Below are 24,468 nucleotides of genomic sequence, written 5' to 3'. Positions count from 1 at the left end.
AATCATGCACAACCCCGGTATTGGCCAAGTAATTGTTTTCGCACTCTTACTTTCTCAAACCTTTTTCAACTCTCACGCAATGTATGAGCATGAGCCATGGATATAGCACTATAGGTGGAATAGAGTGTGGTGGAGGTTGTGAGGCAAAAAGGAGGAGATGGTTACATTGACTCGGCGTATCAACGGGCTATGGAGATGCCCATCAATAGATATCAATGTGAATGAGTAGGGACTACCATGCAACAGATGCACTTAGAGCTATAAGTGTGTGAAAGCTCAAAAGGAGAACTAGTGGGTATGCATCCAACTTGCTTGCTCACGAAGACCTAGGGTAATTTTGAGGAAGCCCATCATTGGAATATACAAGCCAAGTTATATAATGAAGACTCCCACTAGTATATGGTGGTGACAAAACAAGAGACTCTCAATCATGAAGAACATGGTGCTATTGCGAAGGACAAGTGTGGAAAAAGATAATAGCATTGTCCCTTCTCTCTTTTTTTGTTTGGGCTCTTTGGGCTCTTTTCATTTTTTTAACTTTTTTTTGTGGGAATCTTTGGCCTTTTTTATTATTTCCTCACATGGGACAATGTTCTAATAATGGTGATCATCTCACTTTTATTTACTCACAACTCAATACTTAGAGCAATGATAACTCTATAGGAAATGCCTCCGGCAGTGTACCGGGATGTGCAATGATCTAGCTTAGCGTATGACGTTGAAACATCTCGCTAGCTATCTTACGATCATGCAATGGCAATATGAAAGTGACGGCACAAGTCATGAGATGGAACGGTGGGAGTTTCATGGCAATATAGCTTGGAATGGCTGTGAAAAGGCCATGATAGGTAGGTATGATGGCTGTTTTGAGGAAGGTATATGGTGGTTTTGTGCACCGGCAAAAGTTGCGCGGCACTAGAGAGGCTGGCAACAGTGGAAGGTGAAAGTGCATCTATACCATGGACTCACATTAGACATGAAGAACTCATATACTTATTGCGAAAGTTTTATTAGTAATCAAAACAAAGTGCTAAACGCAGACTCCTAGGGGAAGGGTTGGTAGGTTTAACCATCGCGCGATCCCGACGGCCACACAAAGCATGACAATCAATAAATCAATTATGCTCCGACTTCCTAACATAGCGGTTCAGCATACGTGCATGTTACGGGAATCATTAACTTCAACACAAGTATTTCTAGATTCACAACACCCTACTAACATAAATCTAATATTACCATATCCATGTCTCAAAACTAATTGAGAGGAATCAAACTTCTCTTTACTAATCAATGGACATGAATATGGAAGTTTTATTATATACTCTTTGGATGACTATCATCTTTAGGACGCCAACTACCAAGTTACTCAGAGAGAGCACTCTCAAAAAGATATAAGTGAAGATCGAGAGTTTTTATTTCTCCAAAATATGACACCGCCGTGCTCTAAAAAGATCTAAGTGAAGCACTAGAGCAAAGTTATCTAGCTCAAAAGATATAAGTGAAGCACACACGAGCTAAATTGCCTAACTCAAAAGATATAAGTGAAGCTCAATGAGTATTCTAGCAAATTCGAGATGAGTGCATGTCTCTCTCAAAAAGGTGTGCAGCAAGGATGATTGTGACACAACAAAAATAAAGGACTCCTATAATACACAACGCTCCAAGCAAAACACATATTATGTGGTGAATAAAAATATAGCTCCAGGTAACGTTACCAATGGATTGAAGACGAAAGAGGGGATGCCTTCCCGGGGCATCCCCAAGCTTAAGCTTTTTGGTGTCCTTGAATTTGGCTTGGGATGCCTTGGGCATCCCCAAGCTTCGGCTCTCTCCACTCTTTATCCCATTGTCCATGAGAACATCACCCAAAACTTGAAAACTTCACAACACAAAACTTAAACAGAAACTCGTGATATCATTAGCACAAGAAAACAAACTACCAACTCTTTAGGTACTGTAGCAAACTTGATTTCTATTTATATTGGTGTTAGATTACTGTATTCTCACTTTTCAATGGCTAGTACCCCCCGATACTATCAATAGTTTCATCAAAATAAGCAATCAACCCAACAAAAACAGAATCTATCAAAAACAGACCAGTCTGTAGCAATCTGTATACTTCGTATACTTCTGGTATCCCAAAAATTATGACAAGTTACGAAAATTAGGGCAATTTGGATATCAACCAGCACCAAAACGAATCAACTCAAAATCTCTTCATGTACAGGAATTAAAAATAATTTCGTGAGCACAAGGTTTGTGTCTTTTTCAGCACGATCAAACAACTATCACCATAACCAATCATAAAGGTTCTACTTGGTACAAACACTAAAAGAAACATAAAAAACACAATCATGACAGAATTATGATGGTGTGGACACAACAAAACAGAAAGTAAAAAAAGCAAAAATAAATGTATTCATTGGGTTGCCTCCCAACAAGCGCTATTGTTTAACGCCCTTAGCTAGGCATTGATAATTCAATGATGCTCACATAAAAGATAGCAATCGTACACAAAGAGAGCATCATGAAACATGTGACAAGCATAACTAAGTCTAACATACTTCCTATGCATAGGCATTTTATAGGAAAAAATTGTCAAGACAACCAATAGTTACCATATGCAAGGAAGAAGAAAGAGACAATAGCAATCTCAACATAACGAGAGGTGATTTAGTGATATGAAAATTTCTACAACCATATTTTCCTCTCTCATAATAATTACATGTGGGATCATATTCAAATTCAACAATATAGCTATCACATAGGATATTCTTTTCATGATCCACATGCATGCAAAGTTGACGCTCTTCAAAAATAGTGGTATTATCATCAACTAAAGTCATGACTTCTCCAAACCCACTTTCAATATTATTGCAAATATCATATTCATCATGAGGGTTAAACAAATTTTCAAGATCATAAGAAAAATCATCGCCCCAATCATGATCATTGCAACAACTAGTGGACATAGCAAAACTATCATCCCCTAGCTTAGGGTTTTGCATATTTTTAGCATGATTGTCATTAATAGAATTTATAGTGAAACCATTGCAATCATGCTTTTCATTCAGGGAGCCCTCGTGAATCACTTCATAAATTTCTTCATCACAATTTTCAGATTCCCGCATCTCAAGCAAAACTTCATAAAGATAATCTAGTACACAAAACTCACTAGCAATTGGTTTAACATAATTGGATCTCTTAAAGAGATTAGCAAGTAACTGAGGATCCATATCAATAGATTTTCAGCAAGCGAAGATGCAAGCATATTGAAGGCACATAGCACACAAGCAAAGGAAAGGCAAATGAAAAAGGCAAATATTTTTGTAAATTTTGTTTTTTCAGAAGTGGGGGAGAGGAAAATGAGAGGCAAAAGGCAAATAATGTAAATGCAAGAGATGAGTTTGCGATAGTTACTTGGATAAGCCTCACTTTGAATACTCCCCGGCAACGGCAATAGAAATTGGCACGTTGACGAGAGACTATTCTTGACTTGATCCTCCTCCCCGGCAACGGCGCCAGAAATTCTTCTTGCTACCTCTTGAGCTTGCGTTGGTTTTTCCCTTGAAGAGGAAAGGGTGATGTAGCACAGTAGCAGTAAGTATTTCCCTCAGTTTGAGAACCAAGGTATCAATCCAGTAGGAGTATCAAGGCAAGTCTCCAAAGTACATGCGCAAAAACAGCAAACTTGCACCCAAAGCTACAAAGGGGTTATCAATCCCTTCACGATTGATTGCAAGGTGAGATCTGAAGGTGGAAAGTGCAACAAAGTAAAAGTGTAGAGCTGAAAATATGATGTGAAGTAGACCCGGGGGCCATAGTGTTCACTAGAGGCTTCTTCTCGTGGAAGCAAATATTACGGTGGGTGAACGAATTACTGTCGAGCAATTGATAGTACCGCGCAAAGTCATGGCGATATTTAAGGCAATCACCATACATATAGGCATCACGTCCGAGACAAGTAGACCGATACTTTATGCATCTACTACTATTACTCCACACATCGACCGCTATCTAGCATGCATCTAGTGTATTGAGTTCATAACAAACAGAGTAAAGCCTTAAGCAAGATGACATGATGTAGAGGGATAAATGCATGCAATAGATATAAACCCCATCTTTTTACCCTTGATGGCAACAACACGATGCGTGCCTCGCTACCCCTTCTGTCACTGGGTGAGGTCACCGCACGGTATGAACCCAAAACCAAGCACTTCTCCCATTGCAAGAATTATAGATCAAGTTGGCCAAACGAAACCCACAACTCGAAGAGAATTACAAGGATATGAAATCATGCATATAAGAGATCAAAGGAAATTCAAATAAGAATCATAGTTAATCTGATCATAAATCCATAATTCATTGGATCTCGACAAACACACCGCAAAAGAAGAACATCGGATAGATCTCCATGAAGATCATGGATAACTTTGTATTGAAGATCCAAGAGAGAGAAGAAGCCATCTAGCTACTAGCTATCGACCCGAAGGTCTGTGGTGAACTACTCACGCATCATCGAAGAGGCAATGGTGTTGATGAAGAAGCCCTCTGTGTTTGAATCCCCCCTCTGGCAAGGCACCAGAACGTGCCCCAGATGGGATCTTGCAGAGACAGAAGCTTGCGGCGGCGGAAAAGTATTTTCGTGGTTCTCCCTCGTGGTTTCAGATTTTTAGGGAATTTATAGGCGCAAGAGGTAGGGCAGAGGAGCCACGGGGGGCCCACAAGCCTGCTAGGCGCCCCCAGGCCGCGGCTAGGGGGCTTGTGGCCTCCCCTGGAGCCCTTTGCCTTAGTTCTCAAGTTCCCTGCGTATCTTCTGTTTCGGAAAAAATCTTTCCGGAGGTTTTATTCTTTTTGGACTCCGTTTAATATTCTCCTCTGAAAAAGGTCAAAAACATGGAAAAACAGGAACTGGCACTTGGCACTGAGTTAATAGATTAGTCCCAAAAAATATATATAATGCATACAAACATCCAAAGTTGACAAGATAATAGCATGGATACGTTGGAGACGTATCAACTATCTCTATTAACCTTGTTAGGGGTGGGGTACTATCCTTTACGAGAAGTTGCTGCCGGCAAGCGGACCTTGAGTAGAGGGTCTTGAGAAGCTGTTGATGAAACGAAGAAGCTTGACGCTTGGGGTTCTTCATGATACCCTATCTTTTGTTTGTAGAGGTGGTTTGGACCATGGCTTGGTCGAAGTGATCAATAATCCCTAGAGGGTGGCTCCCACAGTTGCCCATGGAATTTTAAGGATGAAATTGTGTCAATGAGGGACATACCTTGAAGGTGTTCTAGCCGTGCTGTTGGAGGCGTATCCCTATTTACTCTAAGCGGAAGAAGTCTCCTGCAGATCTGATTGAGCTCGAGCTCGCTTGCCTTCCTTTCGCGCCTTTATTGCCGGCATGTGGCTTGAAGTTTCATTGTGATGTTGGCACTCAGCTGCCAATGCGGTCGTGTGCTCCTTGGTTTGGAGATATTGCTGTGTACTGCCATTGACGGTGATGACTCCCTTGGGTCCAAGCATTTTGAGCTTCATGTAGACGTAGTGGGGCATAGCGTTGAAGCGGGCAAAAGTTGTGCGGCCCAGCAGTGCATGGTATCCGCTGCGAAAGGGGACGATGTCGAAGATCAAGTCTTTGCTGCAGAAGTTGTCGGGCGAGACGAACACAACCTCTAGTGTTATCATACCCCGAGCAGCGGGTTTCGACGCCTAGAATCACTCCTTTAAAGGTAGTGCGACTTGGTTTGATTCGTGATGGGTCTATGCCCATATTTTTCACCGTATATGAATAAATCAGATTACGGCTACTTCCTCCGTCCATGAGGACTCTAGTGAGGTGGTATCCATCTATGATGGGATCAAGGACGAGGGCGGCCGACCCTTTGTGACGGATGCTGGTCGGATGATCCCTGTGGTCGAAATTGATCGGGCAGGCCAACCATGGGTTATATTTTGGTGCTACGGGCTCTACAGCGTACACCTACTAAAGGGCCCGCTTCCTCTCCTTTTTGGGTATACGGGTGACATATATCATGTTCACGGTTTTGACCTCACGAGGGAACTGTTTTTGGCCCACATTGTTTGGGTCGCGGGGCTCCTCGTCGTCTTCAGTTCGTGGGCCCCTGTTCTGTTCGTCGATGGCCAGCTAGCCAGATTGTTTGAACACCCAACACTTAAGGTTGGTGTGGGTGGTGGGCTAGTCTTGGGTGTCGTGAATCTGGCATGGTCGTTCCATGATTTTATCCCATGGAGTCGGTCTGTCCCTGTTCTCTTTGAAGGGTTTCTTCCACTGTCCAGGTTTTGAACTATGGAATCTAACATTTACTGTTGTGTCGTCGGGGTCACCATTACGGTGGCGGCGTTTGTTCTTATTTTTTCTTGGCTTGTCGTTTCTGCCTCAAAATTTAGAGGTTCCAGGGTCGTCTGCATTGTGGCTGCACCGAGCAACCCAATTATTTGTGCTAGTGCAAAAGCAGGTCATGAGGGAAGTAAGGGCGGACATTGTTCTTGGCCTGTCCTAGCCGAGTTGTGTGGCCAGCCAATCACCCCGGATGTTGTGCCTAAAAGAAGGTATTGCTTCGGCATCCGGACAGTCCACGATTTGATTGTTCTTGGTGAGGAACCGGTTCCAGAATTGTCTGTCCAATTCTCCCGCCTTTTGAACGACATTGCTTAGGTCGGATGAATCCGGTGGCCGGACATATGTTCCCTGAAAGTTAGATAAAAAAAGCCTCCTCGAGGTCTTCCCAACTTCCAATTGAGTCTTCAGTTTTGTTGTTTAGCGAGTGTCGTGTCGGTCCTTTGAGTTTTAGGGGCAAGTATTTTATAGCGTGGAGATCATCCCCCCTGGCCATATGGATGTGGAGAAGGAAATCTTCTATCCACACGGCAGGGTCTATTGTCCCGTCATATTGTTTAGTGTTTATGGGTTTAAACCCTTCCAGGAACTGGTGCAACATGATCTCATCTATGAAACACAATGGATGAGCGGCGCCTCTGATCCGAGCTATGTTGTGCCGGAGATCGGCTCGGGGTTTTGCCCGGTATGGTTCCCGACCTATGCTTTTGTAAGCGACCCGAGGTGATTCATCATCCCATCGAGTTGGGGAGTACCTCCTGGATCTGTAGATGGATCTGTTGCAGCGTCAACTGACGTATCGTGGGTCAGGTCTATCCCCACGGTGCACATGTTCTTTGCCTTTTGTGCGGGGAGGTTTGGATGTATACCCGTTCTCTCCGATCATTGTGTCACGCCCTCGGGGCGGATGATCAGGTTGGTCGTAGTCTGTGCGTCGGGGGGACACGTGTTCTGGGGCCTCGTCGTCGAACTGGGGGAGCAAGCGTCGGCGCGGGTAGGTTTGCTTTTTGTCGAGCCACTCTGTTTCGTACCCCTCTTAGACCGCCAAGATTTTTGTCCACCTATTGTTAATAGTGTCCTGTTCGTCCTGGAGCAGTCATTGCTTTGCTTTTAAGCTCTGAGCGGGAGCTATAAGCCGATGCCGAAATTGCAGCCTTCGGGGTCTTCGGGGATTATGAAGTGTTCGGTTTCAAGACCATCTTTGTCGTCGACTAGGGTGAGATAGTCGTCCTCATCCGAATTGTTCACGTCATCGGGATCGGCATTGGACGGTTCTTCTGGTTGTTGCTCGGGAGCTTTGGGGTTGTTGTGGTCTTCCGGGGTCATGTTTTCTCATGTAGCTTGTGCAGAGCCCCTTCCCTTATTTGCCTTGGCAAGCTTACGCGTCTTTCAATGCTTTGAGGGCTCCTCCACCGGATTGTCGCCGTTTTGCTTGGTTGTGACGTCTCCTGTCTCACGGGGCGTGTCGACCATGTAAATGTTGTAGGTATACGTCGCGGTCCAGCACCTAGTGTTTATGGGGGTGGGGTAGTAGGCCTCATCGTCCATGTCCTCGAGCTCTTCGGAGGCATAGTCCAATGTGTCGGTTAAGTCTTCGACGGCGGCGATCAAGTGGGTGGTGGGTGGGCTGTAAAAGTCCTCGTAATCCACCTCAGAGTCGATCTTCAAACAGGTCACACTTCGGTTAGTTGAGATTTGGACTGACTGGATCTGGTCAAGCGTCACGTTTAACATCGAGAAGCTGTCCTGATCAAAGTTTTTGAGTTTTTTTGAGTTGACCTCCGCGACTTCCACAAAGGATGCCAGTTTGGCAATGGTCGTTTCCTGTTGTCCGGACACGATGGTTGGTTTCGAGCTCAACGCCAACTCTCCGACGAGAAGGGGATTGAGGCCGTGGCCGGACGGGGGACTGAAGTCAAGGCTTCGGGTTTTTGAGTTTCATCGGCCCAGGCCGTGACTTTAGCGGGGAACAGATTCCCCACGAGTCGGTGCAGAATTCGAAGTCTCCAAACCTTATTTTCTGACCGGGGACGAAACCTCTAATCTGGCCAGGACGGCCAGTTGAGTATGTGCGCAACGTGATGCTGCCTAGTGCAGGGACTTGTCCGGGGGTGAAGATGCCCCCGTTGCAGATTCGATCGCTCATGATCAAGCGAGCCATCGATCCGTTCAGTGATACAATGGTGGAACTCTGAATGAAAGCACCAATGTCAATGCCAAAACCGACAGATCTCGGGTAGGGGGGGTCCTGAACAGTAAACCTGGGATCGATGGGTTGCAGGAGAGAAGGGGAGAAAAAGTTTACCCATGTTCGGGCCCTCTTGAGGAGGTAAAACCCTACATCCTGCTTGATTATATTGATGGGGAACGATGGTTACACAGTTGATCTACTTAGAGATCGTATGAGCTAAACCCCTAGATGAGATGACGTGCCTTGATAACCCACAAGTATAGGGGATCGCAACAGTTTTCGAGGGTAGAGTATTCAACCCAAATTTGTTGATTCAACACAAGGGGAAGCAAAAGAATATTCTCGAGTATTACCATTTGAGTTGTCAATTCAACCACACCTGAAAGACTTGGTATCTGCAGCAAAGTTTCAGTAGCAAAGTAGTATGATAGCAACAGTAGCAACAGTAAGAGTAGCAGCAGTGACAGCAGTAGCAGCAAAGTAACGTAGCAAGAACCAGTAGGAAAAGACTCGTAGGCATTAGATCGGTGATGGATAATTATACCGGATAGCATTCATCATGCAACAGTTATAACATGGAGAGATATGTAACTAGCTCTTGTTCGTCAATGTAATGTAGGCATGTATTCTGTATATAGTCATACATGCTTATGAAAAGATCTTGCATGACATCTATTGTCCATCCCTCCCGTGGCAGCGGGGTCCTAATGGAAACTACGGGATATTAAGGTTCTCCTTTTAATAGAGAACCGGAACAAAGCATTAGCACTTAGTGAATACATGAACTCCTCATACTATGGTCATCTCTGGGAGTGGTTCCGGCTATTGTCACTCCAGGGTTGCCGGGTCCTAACACATAGTCGGTGACTACAACTTGCAAGATAGGATCAAGAACACACATATATTCATGAGAACATAATAGGTTCAGATCTGAAATCATGGCACTCGGGCCCTAGTGACAAGCATTAAGCATGGCAAAGTAGTAGCAACATCAATCTAAGAACATAATGGATACTACGGATCAATCCCCATCAAAACTAACTCGATTACATGATAAATCTCATCCAACCAATCACCGTCCAGCAAGCGTACGATGATATTACTCACGAACAGTGAAGAGCATCATGGAATTGGCGATGAAGGAAGGTTGGTGATGACGACGGTGACAATCTCCCCTCTCCGGAGCCCAGAACGGACTCCAGATCTGCCCTCGAGAGGAAGAATAGGTGGTGGCGGCGCCTCTATATCGTAAAACACGATGAACTCTTATCCTTGATTTTTTTTTCGAACGAAAGGGACTAAATAGAGCTGGAGTTGCAGGCGGTGGAGCCCCGAGGGCCCCATAAGCCTGCTAGGCGCAGCCAAGGGGGTCGCGCCTCCTGGGCTTGTGGGCTCCTCGCTCCACGTCTCCAGTTGATTCTTGCGCCAGTGTTTTTTATATATTCCACAAAAAATCCTCGTAAATTTCCAGGTCATCCCGAGAACTTTTATTTTTGCACAAAAAGAACACCATGGCAATTCTGCTGAAAACAGTGTTAGTGCGGGTTAGTGCCAATCAAATCATGCAAATTAGAGTCCAAAACAAGGGCAAAAGAGTTTGGAAAATTAGATGCGATGGAGACGTATCAACTCCCCCAAGCTTAAAGCCTTGCTTGTCCTCAAGCAATTCAGTTGACAAACTGAAAGAGACAAAATAAAAATGACTGAGGTGCTCTCTAATTGGTGCTTTTATAAGAAGAGGATGACTCAACAGAAATATAAATAGATAGGCCCTTCGCAGAGGGAAGCATTGATTTGGAGAGGTGCCAGAGCTCAAGCTTTTTAAAACAGAGATAAATAATTTTGGGTGGCATGCTTTCACTGTCAACGTAATGACCAAGAGTTTTCACCATCTTCCAAGCTACACATGCTATAGGCGGTTCCCAAACAGAAAAGTAAAGTTTCGACTCCCCTGCTACTGCAACAAAAGAGCTTCCAACGGCACCAGAAACACGTGCTGACGGGAGACTATTCTTGTCTTGATACTCCTCAGCAACGGCACCAGGAATCCTTCTGCTACGGCTACGCCTTTAGGGACTCCCTAGGCAAATATGCAAAGGATTTCCCCCGTGGCCTTGGAGCCTTGCGTTGGTGTTCCCTCGAAGCGGAAAGGGTGATGTAGCACAGCGGTGGTAAGTATTTCCCTTAGTTTTGAGAACCAAGGTACCGATCCAGTGAAGGAATATCACAAGTACCTGCACAAACACAAAGAGCTTGCTCCGAACGCTATGAAGGGGTTGTCAATCCCTTCTAGATTGTTTGCCAAGTGAGAACTGAAACAACAAAGTAACAAAGCAAAGTAAAAGCAAAAGTGGAAACGATAGGTGCGAATAGACCCGGGGGGCGTAGTGTTCACTAGTGGCTTCTCTCATGAAAGCAAGTAGACGGTGGGTGAACAAATTACTATCGAGAAATTGATAGAACCGCGCAAAGTCGTGACGTCATCTATGGCAATGATTATATCTATAGGCATCACGTCCAAAACAAGTAGATCGATACTTTCTACATCTACTACTATTACTCCACACGTCGACCGCTATCCAGCATGCATCTAGTGTATTAAGTCCAAAAGAACAGAGTAACGCCTTAAACAAGATGACATGATGTAGATGGACAATCTCATATCTACGATAAGAGCCCATCTTGTTACCCTTGATGGCAACAACACGATGTGTGCCTTGCTACCCCTTCTGTCACTGGGAAAGGTCACCACACGGTATGAACCCAAAACCAAGCACTTCTCCCATTGCAATAATCGTAGATCTAGTTGTCCAAACAAAACCCAAGACTCGGAGAGACTTACAAGGATATCAAATCATGCATATAAGAAATCAGCAAAGACTCAAATATATATCATAGATAATCTGATCACAAATCCACAATTCATCGGATCTCGACAAACACACCGCCAAAGAAGATTACATCGGGTAGATCTCCATGAAGATCATGGAGAACTTTGTATTGAAGATCCAAGAGAGAGAAGAAGCCATCTAGCTACTAACTACGGACCCGTAGGTCTGAAGCGAACTACTCACGAGTCATTGGAGGGGCGATGATGTTGATGTACAAGCCCTCCAACTCCAAAGTCCCCTCCGGCAGGGCACCGGGAAGGGTCTCGAGATGAGATCTCGCGGAAACAGAAGCTTGCGGCGGCGGAAAAGTGTTTTCGTGGATTCCCCTATTTTTTTGTAGTTTAGGGAATATATAGGCGAAGCAGCTAGGTCAGGGGGCGCCAGGGAGGCTACAGGGCTTGTGGGCCCCCTGTAGCTCTCCTGCCTTGGCCCTCAAGCCCCATGATCTTCTTCCGTTCGGGAAAAATTTATTTCGGGGATTTTATTCTGTTTGGACTCCGTTCCAAAATCAGATCTGAAAAGAGCCAAAAACACAAAAAAACAGGAACTGGCACTTGGCACTGAATTAATAAGTTAGTCCCAAAAAAGATATAAAAGGTACATAAAACATCCAAAGATGACAAGATACAACATGAAACCATCAAAAATTATAGGTACGTTTGAGACGTATCAAGTATCCCCGAGTTTAACTCCTGCTCGTCCTCGAGTAGGGAAGTGATAAAGAATGAATTTTTGATGCTTTCATGCTACCTAGCATAGATGTCCTTTGTAACTCCTCTTATGTGACGTGAATGTTCTGATCCATTAGATTCAAAACAATAGTTTGCTATTGACGTGGAAACAATAATACTTCAAGCTAGAAAGGTAATCATGAACTTTCAAAATAACAAGGCCAAAAGAAAGTTATCCCTACAAAAGCATATAGTCTCGCTATATCATCATTGCACAACGAATTTAAATCATGCACAACCCCGGTATTGGCCAAGTAATTGTTTTCACACCTTTACTTTCTCAAACCATTTCAACTCTCACGCAATATATGAGCGTGAGCCATGGTTTTAGCACTATAAGTGTTGTGGAGTGTGGTGGAGGTTGCAAGACAAACAAGGAGAAGATGATCACATTAACTAGGCATATCAATGAGCTGTGGAGATGCTCATCAATAGATATCAATGTGAATGTGTAGGGATTTCCATACAAATGATGCACTAGAGCTAAGAGTATGTGAAAGCTCTTAAAGAAAACTAGTGGGTGTGCATCCAACTTGCTTGCTCACGAAGACCTAAGGAAAATTTGAGGAAACCTATCATTGGAATATACAAGCCAAGTTATGTAATGAAAATTTCCCACTAGCTATATGGTGGTGACAAAACGAGAGACTCTCAATCATGAAGATCATGGTGCTTAATAAGCACAAGTGTGGAAGGATAGTAGCATTGTCCCTTCTCTCTTTTTCTCTCATCATTTTTTTGGTGGGCTCTTTGGCCTCTTTTTTTTTAATTTTGGTGGGCATATTTGGCCTCTTTTATTTCCTAACATGGGGCAATGCTCCATCAATGATGATCATCACACTTTCAACTCAAAACTTAGAGCAACGATGACTCTATATGGAATGCCTTCGGTAGTGTACCGTGACAATGATCTAGCATGGCATAGACATTAATGGAAACATCATGCAATGGCAATGTAGAAGTGGTGGCACATGTCATGGTGGTAGTTGCATGGCAATATATCTCGGAATGACTTTGAAAAAACCATAGTAGGTAGGTATGGTGGCTGTTTTGCGGGAGGCTAATGGTGGGTTTTGTGCACCGGCGAAAGTTGCACGGCACTAAGAAGATAGTGATGGTGGAAGGTGAAAGTGCATCTAAACCATGGACTCAACATTAGTCATGAATAACTCATATACTTGTTGCAAAAGTTTTAGTAGTAATCGAAACAAAGCATTCAACGCATACTCCTAGGGGAAGGGTTTGTAGGTATAAACCATCGCGCGATCCCGACCGCCACACAAAGGATGACAATCAATAGACTAATCATGCTCAGATTTCATCACATAGCGGTTCACCATACGTTCATGCTACGGGAATCACTAACTTCAACACAAGTATTTCTAGATCCACAACACCTTACTAGCATAACTTCAATATTACCACAACCACAACTCAAAACTAATTGAGATGAATCAAACTTCTCTAACTATTCAATGCACATGAAGGTGGAAGTTTTCATATCCCTTTGGATAACTACCCCTTTTGAGACTACTTTCAAATCATAGATCAACTACCAAGCCACGCACCGATGTGCTATAAAAGATATAAGTGAAGCACATAGAGCAAAATCAACTAGCTCAAAAGATATAAGTGAAGCACATGTGAGCTGAATTGTCTACCAAAGGATATAAGTGAAGCTCAACAAAATCACGGTGACTGCATGTCTCTCTCTCTCTCTCTAGCTGTGCAGCAAGGATGATTGTGACAAAATAAAAAGACTCCTATGATACAAGACGCTCCAAGCAAAACACATAACATGTGGTGACTAAAAATATAGCCCCAAGTAACGTTACCGATGGATTGAAGACGAAACAGGGGATGCCTTCCCGGGGCATCCCCAAGCTTAGGCTTTTACGGCATCCTTGAATCATATTGGGGTGCCTTGGGAATCCCCAAGCTTGAGCTCTTGCCACTCTTTATCTTTTCCTCCATAAGAACTTCACCCAAAACTTGAAAACTTCACAACACGAAACTTAAACAGAAACTCATGATAACATTAGTATAAGAAAGCAAACCACCACTTCCTTAGGTACTGTAGAAAACTTAAATTCTACTTATGTTGATGTTGGGTTACTGTATTTTCAATCTTCCAAGGCTAATACCCCCCCGATACTATCCAAAGTTTCATCAAAATAAGCAACCAACTCAACAAAAACAGAATTTGTTAACAACAAACCAGTCTGTAGTAATCTGTATACTTAGTATACTTCTGGCACTTCAAAACTTCTGCAAAATTACTACAGTCTGAAGAATTTGGGTAGAAATCAGCAGCAAAAAGAATCAACTCAGAAGCTCTTACATAAAAAAATGAAAATTCTTTTCGTGAGCAGAAAGTTTCTGTCTTTTCCAGCATGACCAAACGATCATCCCCAAGCTTAGGGTTTTGCATATTTTTAGCATGATTGTCATTAATAGAATTTATAATGAAATCATTGCAATCATGCTTTTCATTCAAGGAGACCTCGTGAATAATTTCATAACTTTCTTCATCACGATTTTCAGATTCACGCATATCAAGCAAAACTCCATAAAGATAGTCAAGTGCAGTCAACTCACTAGCAATTGGATCAACATAATTGGACCTCTTAAAGAGATTAGCAAGTGGATGAGGATCCATCTCACTAGATTTTCAGCAAGCGAAGATGCAAGCGTATTGAAGGCACATGGAACACAAGCGAACAAAAAACAAGCAAGAGAAAAGGGCGAACGAAAAGGCGAACGAAAAAAAAGCCAAATGAAAACGGCAAAAGAGAAAGGCAAATGAAAAGTGGGGGAGAGGAAAACGAGAGGCAACTGGCAAAAAAAGTAAATGCAAGAGATGAGTTTGTGAGACCTACTTGGAAAGATCTCTCCTTCCCCGACAACGGCACCGGAAATACTTCTCCTACTGCAACAAAAGACCTTCCAACGGCGCTAGAAAAACATGCTGACGGGAGACTATTCTTGTCTTGATGCTCCTCAGCAACGGCACCAAAAATTTTCTGCTACGGCTACGCCTTTAGGGACTTCCTAGGCAAATATGCAAAGGATTTCCCCCGTGGCCTTGGAGCCTTGCGTTGGTGTTCCCTCGAAGCGGAAAGGGTGATGTAGCACAGCGGTGGTAAGTATTTCCCTCAGTTTTGAGAACCAAGGTATCGATCCAGTGAAGGAATATCACAAGTACCTGCACAAACACAAAGAGCTTGCTCCCAACTCTATGAAGGGGTTGTCAATCCCTTATAGATTGTTTGCCAAGTGAGAACTGAAAGCAACAAAGTAACAAAACAAAGTAAAAGCAAATGTGGAAACGGTAGGTGTGAATAGACCCGGGGGCGTAGTGTTCACTAGTGGCTTCTCTCATGAAAGCATGTAGACGGTGGGTGAACAAATTACTGTCGAGCAATTGATAGAACCGTGCAAAGTTGTATCGTCATCTATGGCAATGATTATATCTATAGGCATCACGTCCAAAACAAGTAGACTGATACTTTCTGCATCTACTACTATTACTCCACACGTCCACCGCTATCCAGCATGCATCTAGTGTATTAAGTCCAAAAGAACAGAGTAATGCCTTAAGCAAGATGACATGATGTAGATGGACAATCTCATATCTACGCTAAAAGCCCATCTTGTTACCCTTGATGGCAACAACATGATGCGTGCTTTGCTGCCCCTTCTGTCACTGGGAAAGGTCACCACATGGTATGAACCCAAAACCAAGCACTTCTCCCATTGCAAGAATCATAGATCTAGTTGGCCAAACAAAACCCAAGACTCAGAGAGACTTACAAGGATATCAAGTCATGCATATAAGAAATCAGCAAAGACTCCAATATATATCATAGATAATCTGATCACAAATCCACAATTCATCGGATCTCGACAAAGACACTGCCAAAGAAGATTACATAGGATAGATCTCCATGAAGATCATGGAGAACTTTGTATTGAAGATCCAAGAGAGAGAAGAAGCCATCTAGCTACTAACTACGGACCCGTAGTTCTGAAGTGAACTACTCACGAGTCATTGGAGGGGCGATGATGTTGATGTAGAAGCCCTCCAACTCCAAAGTCCACTCCGGCAGGGCACCGGGAAGGGTCTCAAGATGAGATCTTGCGGAAACGGAAGCTTGCGGCGGCGAAAAAGTGTTTTCGTGGATTCCCCTATTTTTCTGTATTTTAGGGAATATATAGGCGAAGGAGCTAGGTCACGGGGCGCCAGGGAGGCCACAAGCCTGGTAGCCCCCCCCCCCCCCCCGTGGTGGCGGCTATAGGGCTTGTGGGCCCCCTGTAGCTCTCCTGCCTTGGCCCTCAAGCCCCCTGATCTTCTTCCGTTTGGGAAAAAATTATTTCGGGGATTTTATTCCGTTTGGACTCCGTTCCAAAATCAGATCTGAAAAGAGCCAAAAACACAGAAAAAACAGGAACTGGCACTTGGCACTGAATTAATAAGTTAGTCCGAAAAAAGATATAAAAGGTACATAAAACATCCAAAGATGACAAGATAACAGCATGAAACCATCAAAAATTATAGATACGTTTGACACGTATCATCCCCCACCATCGATCAATCACACTCCACGACTAGCCGAATAGTCGGGTGCCGTCCATACCAACAACAATCCAGGGGAGTTTTGCTTGCAATTATCTTTTCGATTTGAGCATGTAACTGGGCATTCCAATCATCGGCCCCTTTCTCGTGAATGATAGTGAATAAACACATATCGAGGATAACACGCCTAGCATGGAAGATACTGACCGCCCCTTGTCACCACATAAGCGGTTCGGGCATGCAAAACAGTTTATTCCTTGAAGGTTTAGAGAGTGGCACATGCAAATTTACTTGGAACGGCAGGTAGATACCGCATATAGGTAGGTATGGTGGACTCATATGGAACAACTTTGGGTTTATGGAAGTGGATGCACAAGCAGTATTCCTGCTTTGTACAAGTGTAGGCTAGCAAAAGACTGGGAAGCGACCAACTAGAGAGCGACAACAGTTATCAATATGCATTGAAATTAACCAACATTGAGTGCAAGCATGAGTAGGACATAAATCACCATAAACATGAATATCATAGAGGCTATGTTGATTTTGTTTCAACTACATGCGTAAACATGCGCCGAGTCAAGCCACTTGAATTATTCAAAGGAGGATATGATACATCTCCATCGTATCTACTTTTCCAAACTCTTTTGCCCTTGTTTTGGCTCTAATTTGCATGATTTGAATGGAACTAACCCGGACTGACGCTGTTTTCAGCAGAATTGCCATGGCGTTGTTTTTGTGCAGAAATGAAAGTTTCCGGAACGTCCTGAAAATTTACGGAGAATTTTTTCGGAAAATATGAAAAATACATGCGCAAAGATCCACCGGAGGGGATGGGCCAGTGGGCCACAAGCCCTGTTGCCGCGGCCACTCCCCTGGCCGCGACAACCAAGCTTGTGGGGCCCGCGTGGCTCTGCCGCCCCCAAACTCAGCTCTATAAATTCACTTTCGCCTAGAAAAAAATCAGAAGAGAAGATTTCGTCGCGTTTGCGATACGGAGGCGCCGCCTCATCCTGTTCTTCATCTGGAGGACAGATCTGGAGTCCGTTTTGGACTCCGGAGAGGGGAAATCGTCGCCATCGTCATCATCAACCTTCTTCCCTCTCCAATTCCACGAAGCTCTTCATCGTTCGTGAATAATCTATTCGTAGGCTCGCTGGGTCATGATGAGTAGGATGAGATCTATCATGTAGTCGAGTTTCTTTTGACGGGGATTGATTCCTAGTATCCACTATGTTCTGAGACTGATGTTGCTACTACTTTGCCATGCTTAATGCTTGTGACTAGGGCCCGAGTGCCATGATTTCAGATCTATGTGTTATGACCCGGCAACCCCAGAGTGACAATAACCGGAACCACTCCCGGTGATGACCATAGTTTGAGGAGTTCATGTGTTCACCAAGTGCTAATGCGTTGTTCCGGTTCTTTATTAAAAGGAGAACCTTAATATCATGTAGTATCCTTTTGGACCCCGCTGCCACGGGAGGGATGGACAATAGATGTCATGCAAGTTCTTTTCCCTAAGCACGATGACTACACACGGAATGCATGCCTACATCACATTGACGAACGGGAGCTAGCTACATATCTCTCCGTGTTATAACTGTTGCATGATGAATATCATCCAAACGAATCACCGACCCATTGCCTACGACTTTGCCCCACTGCTGTTGTTACTTGTTTTGCTCTGCTGCTGTTACTACTGTTGCTGCTCTTGATACTTGCTACCGCTGTTACTTGCTACTGTTGCTACTTGCTACTGCTGTCACTACTGTTGTTCCTTGCTACTGCTACTACTCGTTACATTGCTACTACCTGCTACAACACTGGTTCGCACGGCGTTGACGGGAAAGACTATTTCCCGTCCACGGGCAACTTCTGGCGCCATTGATACGACAGTTAGGAATAGTCTGCCGTCAACAGATCGTTTCTGACACCGTTGTTATCATACTACTTTGCTCACAGATACTAATCTTTCAGGAGTGGTTGAATCTGATACATTCAGCTGCTAATACTCGAGAGTATCCTCTCACCTCCTGCCTGGCGAATCAACAAATTTGGGTCGAATACTCTACCCTCGAAAATTGCCGCAAACCCACGCGCTGGTGGGCCATTGCAAGACAATTGCTAATTGTTGAGCAACTGGGAGCACTTATGGCTCTGTTGTCGCGAAGACAGCAAGATAGGGACTCGTCAACAACATTCTTCTAGTGTCGTTGCCGGGGACTGCCGTTAGCAGCATTTTTCTGGCGCCGTTGCCGGGGACTGCCGTTAGCAGCATTTTCTTGCTATATTATCTGAGTCACTTGGGATTTATATCTGTTGATCACTATGAAGAATCTGAAGGATCCAAATACCAAAGTCTTGCCCTCAACTTCGAGGGGAGGTAAGGAACTGCCATCTAGCTCTGCACTTGATTCACCTTCGGTTATGAGTAAGTTTGCGACATCACCTCCTGCTAGAAATCTTGATATGTCGCTTGTGCTTGATGATGCTTATGATGTTATGCCTGATACTGCTAGAGATGCTATGCCTGATACTGTTATGCCTGATGATGCTAGATATTTTATTTTTCCTGATGATGCTATGCTTGATACTGCTAGAGATACTACTTTGCCTAATGTGCCACTAGGGGTATTCCTTGATGCTCGTATTGCTAGAGTTACTCCCAATGCTCGTGATGCTTCTAAAACTGCTGATACTATTGAGATAGAACCTGCTTTTGCTCCTGCTAGATCTAGCTCTCCTAGATATGAATTGCCTGATATACCTGAGGGTTACGTTATGGAGGGACAGATAGCTGATGATTTTCTTGCATGTAAGGATGCCTATGACGCTGATAAATTACTTCTCAAGTGGAAGGAAAAATCTCTGAAAGCTAGGATGAAATACGACCCAAAGTTTGCCACTTCACCTATCTTTATCACTGATAAGGATTATGAATTCTGTGTCGATCCTGAGATAATCTCTCTACTCGAATCTTATCCTTTTCACGGTTATGAGTCTGAGACGGTCGTAGCCCATCTTACCAAACTACATGATATAGCCACCCTTTTTCAGTAGTGAGGAGAAGATCCGCCACTACTATATCCTTAAGTTGTTTCCTTTCTCTCTAAAGGATGATGCTAAAGCCTGGTTCGCTTCTCTTGCTCATGGATGTGTGAGTAGTCCCCAAGATATGGTCTATTACTTCTGTGAGAAATATTTCCCTGCCCATAATAAGTCAGCTGCCTTGCAGGAAATATACAACTTTGCTCAACTCAAAGAAGAGAGTCTCCCACAAGCTTGCGGGAGGCTCGTCTAGCTACAGAATGCTTTGCCTGATCACCCTCTTAAGAAGAACGAGATACTTGATATCTTCTATAACGGACTTACCGATGCCTCTAAAGACCACCTAGATAGTTGTGTCGGTTGTGTTTTTCGGGAACGAACTGTAGAACAAGCTGAGACTCTACTGAATAACATCTTGATCAACGATAATGCTTGGACTATTTCCGAATCACCTCCTAAGCCAACCCCGAAGAAAATAGGTATTCTATTCCTCAGTCCCGAAGATATGAAAGAAGCCAAGAAATCTATGCAAGAGAAAGGCATTAGATCTGAAGATGTCAAAAATCTACCACCTATCGAAGAGATCCATGGTCTCGATAACCCGATATAGGTAGTGGAAGTAAATTCTCTACGTAGGCTTGATGAGAGTGATATTCCTTTTGATAAACCTGCTAGCCTATGCTTTGATGAATTTGACAACTTTGTTCCCAAACAACAGAGTTTCAATGATTATGTTAGCAAACATTTGGAACAAAGTACTCGTATGCTTAGTCATTTAACTGCTTGTGTAGACAGAAATGTCAATGATCTGAAGCTTCTGAGTAAACATGCCTCTATGATTACTACTCAGGTAGAACAAGTACTTAAAGCTCAGAATGACTTGCTCAATGAATTAAATGACAACTCTGTCAGAGTCATTACTAGAGGTGGCAAAATGACTCAGGAACCTTTGTATCCTGAAGGTCATCCTAAGAGAATCGGTCAAGGTTCTCAAGGAATTAATGCAGATGCACCCAGTCATCCTAAGGAGAAGAAGAAGGATGATATAAACATGCATGTTAGTTCACCAAATACTGTCACACCTGAAGAACCAAATGATATTTCTGCGTGTGATGCGGAAACACAATCTGGTGATGAACATGAACCTGGTGACAATATGGACAACGATGTTCATAATGATGCTCAACCTAGCAATGATAAGGATGTGGAGATTGAACCTTCGATTAATTCTGATAACCCACAACCTAAGAGATATGATAAGAATGACTTCACTGCTAGGAAGCATGGTAAAGAAAGAGAGCCATGGGTTCAGAGACCTATGCCCTTTCCTCCTAAGCCATCCAAGAAAAAGGATGATGAGGATTTTGAGCGCTTTATTGAAATGATAAGACCCGTCTTTCTGCAGATGCGGTTAGTTGATATGCTCAAAATGTCTCCATATGCCAAGTACATGAAGGATATCGTGACTATTAAACGGAAGATACCAGATCTTGAGATCTCCACCATGCTTGCCAATTACACTTTCAAGGGTGGAACTCCAAAGAAACTTGGTGATCCCGGAGTGCCCACTATACCTTGCTCCATTAAAGGAAACTACGTAAGAACTGCCTTATGTGACCTTGGAGCCGGTGTTAGTGTTATGCCGCTCTCTCTTTATCATAGACTTGAACTCGATAAGTTGACACCTACTGAAATCTCTCTGCAAATGGCCGACAAATCAACTGCCTTCCCTCATGGCATTTGCGAGGATGTGCCTGTTGTGGTTGCTAACACCACCATCTTAACAGACTTTGTTATCTTGGATATTCCCGAGGACGATGCCATGGTTGTCATCCTCGGAAGACGCTTTTTAAACACTTCAGGGGCTGTTATAGATTGCAACGAATGCAATGTCACTTTCCATGTCAACGGTAATGAGCATACCGTGCACTTTCCGAAGAAACGATATCAAGTACATTGCATCAATGCTATCGAAAAAACTTCATCGATTCTCATTGGGAGCTTTGAATGCCATATTCCTCGTGTCAAGATGAAGTATGATTTGCTTGTTGGGGAGATTCACATCCCCATTGAGGTAACTTAGTGGCTATTCAAAAATTCTCCATTCTCTTTTGCGATTCGAGAAAGTTTTGTCATAAGGATTTGATCAACCCCATTGAAGGATTTCTTTCGATGACCATGAAATGGATGAATCAAAGAGTCACATACCTCTGTTTTAAGCTTTCATTTTCTTTTGCTTAGAAGAAAAATGATAGATTTAGTTTAGTTTTCCCTGTTTTCTGTTTTAGCGTCCCGGAGAAAAATACCTCGAAAATAAAAGTTCTCCCATGGTCCTGAAAATCTAGTATAATTTTTTCTAGAATATTTGAAAAATACTGGGACAGAGAGCTGGCCTGGGGCCACCCTAGTGGGCCACAAGCCCTGTCACCGCGGCCACCCCCCTGGCCGTGGCAAGCAAGCTTGTGGGGCCCACAGGGGCCCCATCCACTCATTCCAGCTCCCATCCTCTTCTTCTTCCTCCAGAAAAAATTGTTTCGCAGCTCAAACCCGTGTTCTTGCTCATTTGGCTATGATTTTCGATCTCCTTGCTCAAAGCATCATTCTCCGAACCGTTTTGGGGAAATTGCTCCTTGGTAAGTGACTCCTCCATTGGTCCAATTAGTTTTTGCTCTAGTGCTTTATCCTTCGCGTATTCTTGCTACCTTGGTGACCCTGTTCTTGAGCTTGAAATGTTGATTTTAGCTGGTCCCAAGTAGTTTTAGCGCATGATACGGTCTCTAGGCACTAGTAGGAGTAGCTGCTACGAGTTGGGTTAATCTTTATTCACTTTTCTTTTGAAGTCTCTAAAAATTTCAGAATTTTTCAGAGCTAGAAAAAGGAAAAGATGAGGAGGTTCTTGAGAGGATCTTCAAGCCGTAACCCCAAGGAGGATGAGAAGAACCACCCCAAGTACGTGGTTCCTCGAGTCACAGAAGTTCGAGCATGCGAGTGGCCAAGTGATGAATTTTTACACGCCGCCGGGCTTTATGAAGACTTTTATTACTTGGTGGAGAACGCAGGCCTTACCGCGTTCGTTGAAGATAAGTGCTCACAATACCTCCTCCTCACCAACATTTTCGTTCAAAGCTTCAACTTTTATCCGAGGAAGAATCCTCCCATGGTTGAGTTCATGTTGTACGATATCCCCCAGTGCATGACACTACAGGACTTTTGCAATGCATGCAAATTACCTTATGTTGGGGATATTCATGATCCTCGTCCACGGGACATGGAGGATTTCATAGGTACTATTGTTGTTGGAGAGGAGAGAGGACTGTCTCGCTCTAGAATTGCTAGCATACATTTTCCTGTGCTTCGGTACATCTCATTATTTGTGGGAAAATGTTTGATTGGCTGTTGGGAGGCTGGATCACTTACCTCTCCAAACCTTGCGGTTTTGCGCGAAGGCCTTCATAGCACTAAGACTTATAGCCTAGGTGCTATAGTAGCTCAGCGGTTGAACACAAACTGTTCCAAAGGTGTCGTCTATGGAGGTATCTATGCTACTCGTCTTGCTAGACACTTTGAGATACCCATTAGACTTCGGAGGAAGAAGAGATGCTTATTCCTGAGAAATATCTGGATTATGACAACATGGTTCGCCATGATTTTATGGATAGAGATGCTAGTAGACGGATGATTTATAACCTGGTATTTAGTCAGGGTACTCGAGAGACTATTACTTTGCCTGCTCCTTCTTTGTTCGATCTTCATGCAGGCAGGTACACTATTATGCCCTCGGACATCTACGCACATTGGGGCTTGGCCCAACCACAGGTCCCCGTGCCCGAGCCGCCAATCGAGTACCAGACGCCAGTTTATCAGTGGGAGCCAGAGGAGCTCACACAGCAGTGGCATCCACAGTCCGCTCCGGAGTATCCCGGAGCTGGTTATTTCCCTCCTTGGGAGTAGACCAAGCTAGGCCAAAAGCCTAAGCTTGGGGGAGTACGTGTTCGCACCAACTTTACATTCATGCTTATGCTTTCACTTTGTTAGTCGGTGTTTACACTTTGCCACTGTATTATCCATGCTAGATTATTTTCGTTTTCTTTTTTTCTTGGTTTTTGTCCTTTTGAGAAAACCCAAAAAGATTTTCCTTTCTTCTTTTGCTTTTTGGGAGCTTTCCCGTGTAAATAGTTTTCTTTTTCTTTGGGTCAAGGTAGAAGATATTGGTTACAATGTTTATTGGCTCTTGCATGCATACCAGTTTAGCTTTCAAAGAGCCATATTACTTTGTCTTCTCCTCTGTGTTTTCCTGCACATTCAGCTTAGTCCATTGCACGAGCACTCTTATTATTGTTCACATCGTTCGATCGAGCAAGTGAAAGGCAATAATGATGATATATGATGAAGTGACTGAGACTGGAAAAGCTGGTATGAACTCTATCTATTTTGTTTTTGTAAATATGACTAGCTTGTCGTCCCAGATTCAGCTTTGTTGTGAGGGAACCATGTTTGCAATGACAACTTAGAGATCATAGTTTCTGATGCCATGCTTATTTATCCAGGAGCTTATAATGGTTTGTCTTGAATGCCACCATAGATATTGAGATGACTATGATGTAGTATGATAGGATGGTATTCTCCTTTGAATGATTCAAGTGGCTTGACTTGGCGCATGTTCATGC

Source organism: Hordeum vulgare, chromosome 4H (assembly GCF_904849725.1).
Source record: "Hordeum vulgare subsp. vulgare chromosome 4H, MorexV3_pseudomolecules_assembly, whole genome shotgun sequence".
NCBI lineage: Eukaryota > Viridiplantae > Streptophyta > Magnoliopsida > Poales > Poaceae > Hordeum > Hordeum vulgare.
The sequence above is the reverse complement of the archived record's forward strand: the minus strand, read 5'-3'. Positions refer to the sequence as shown.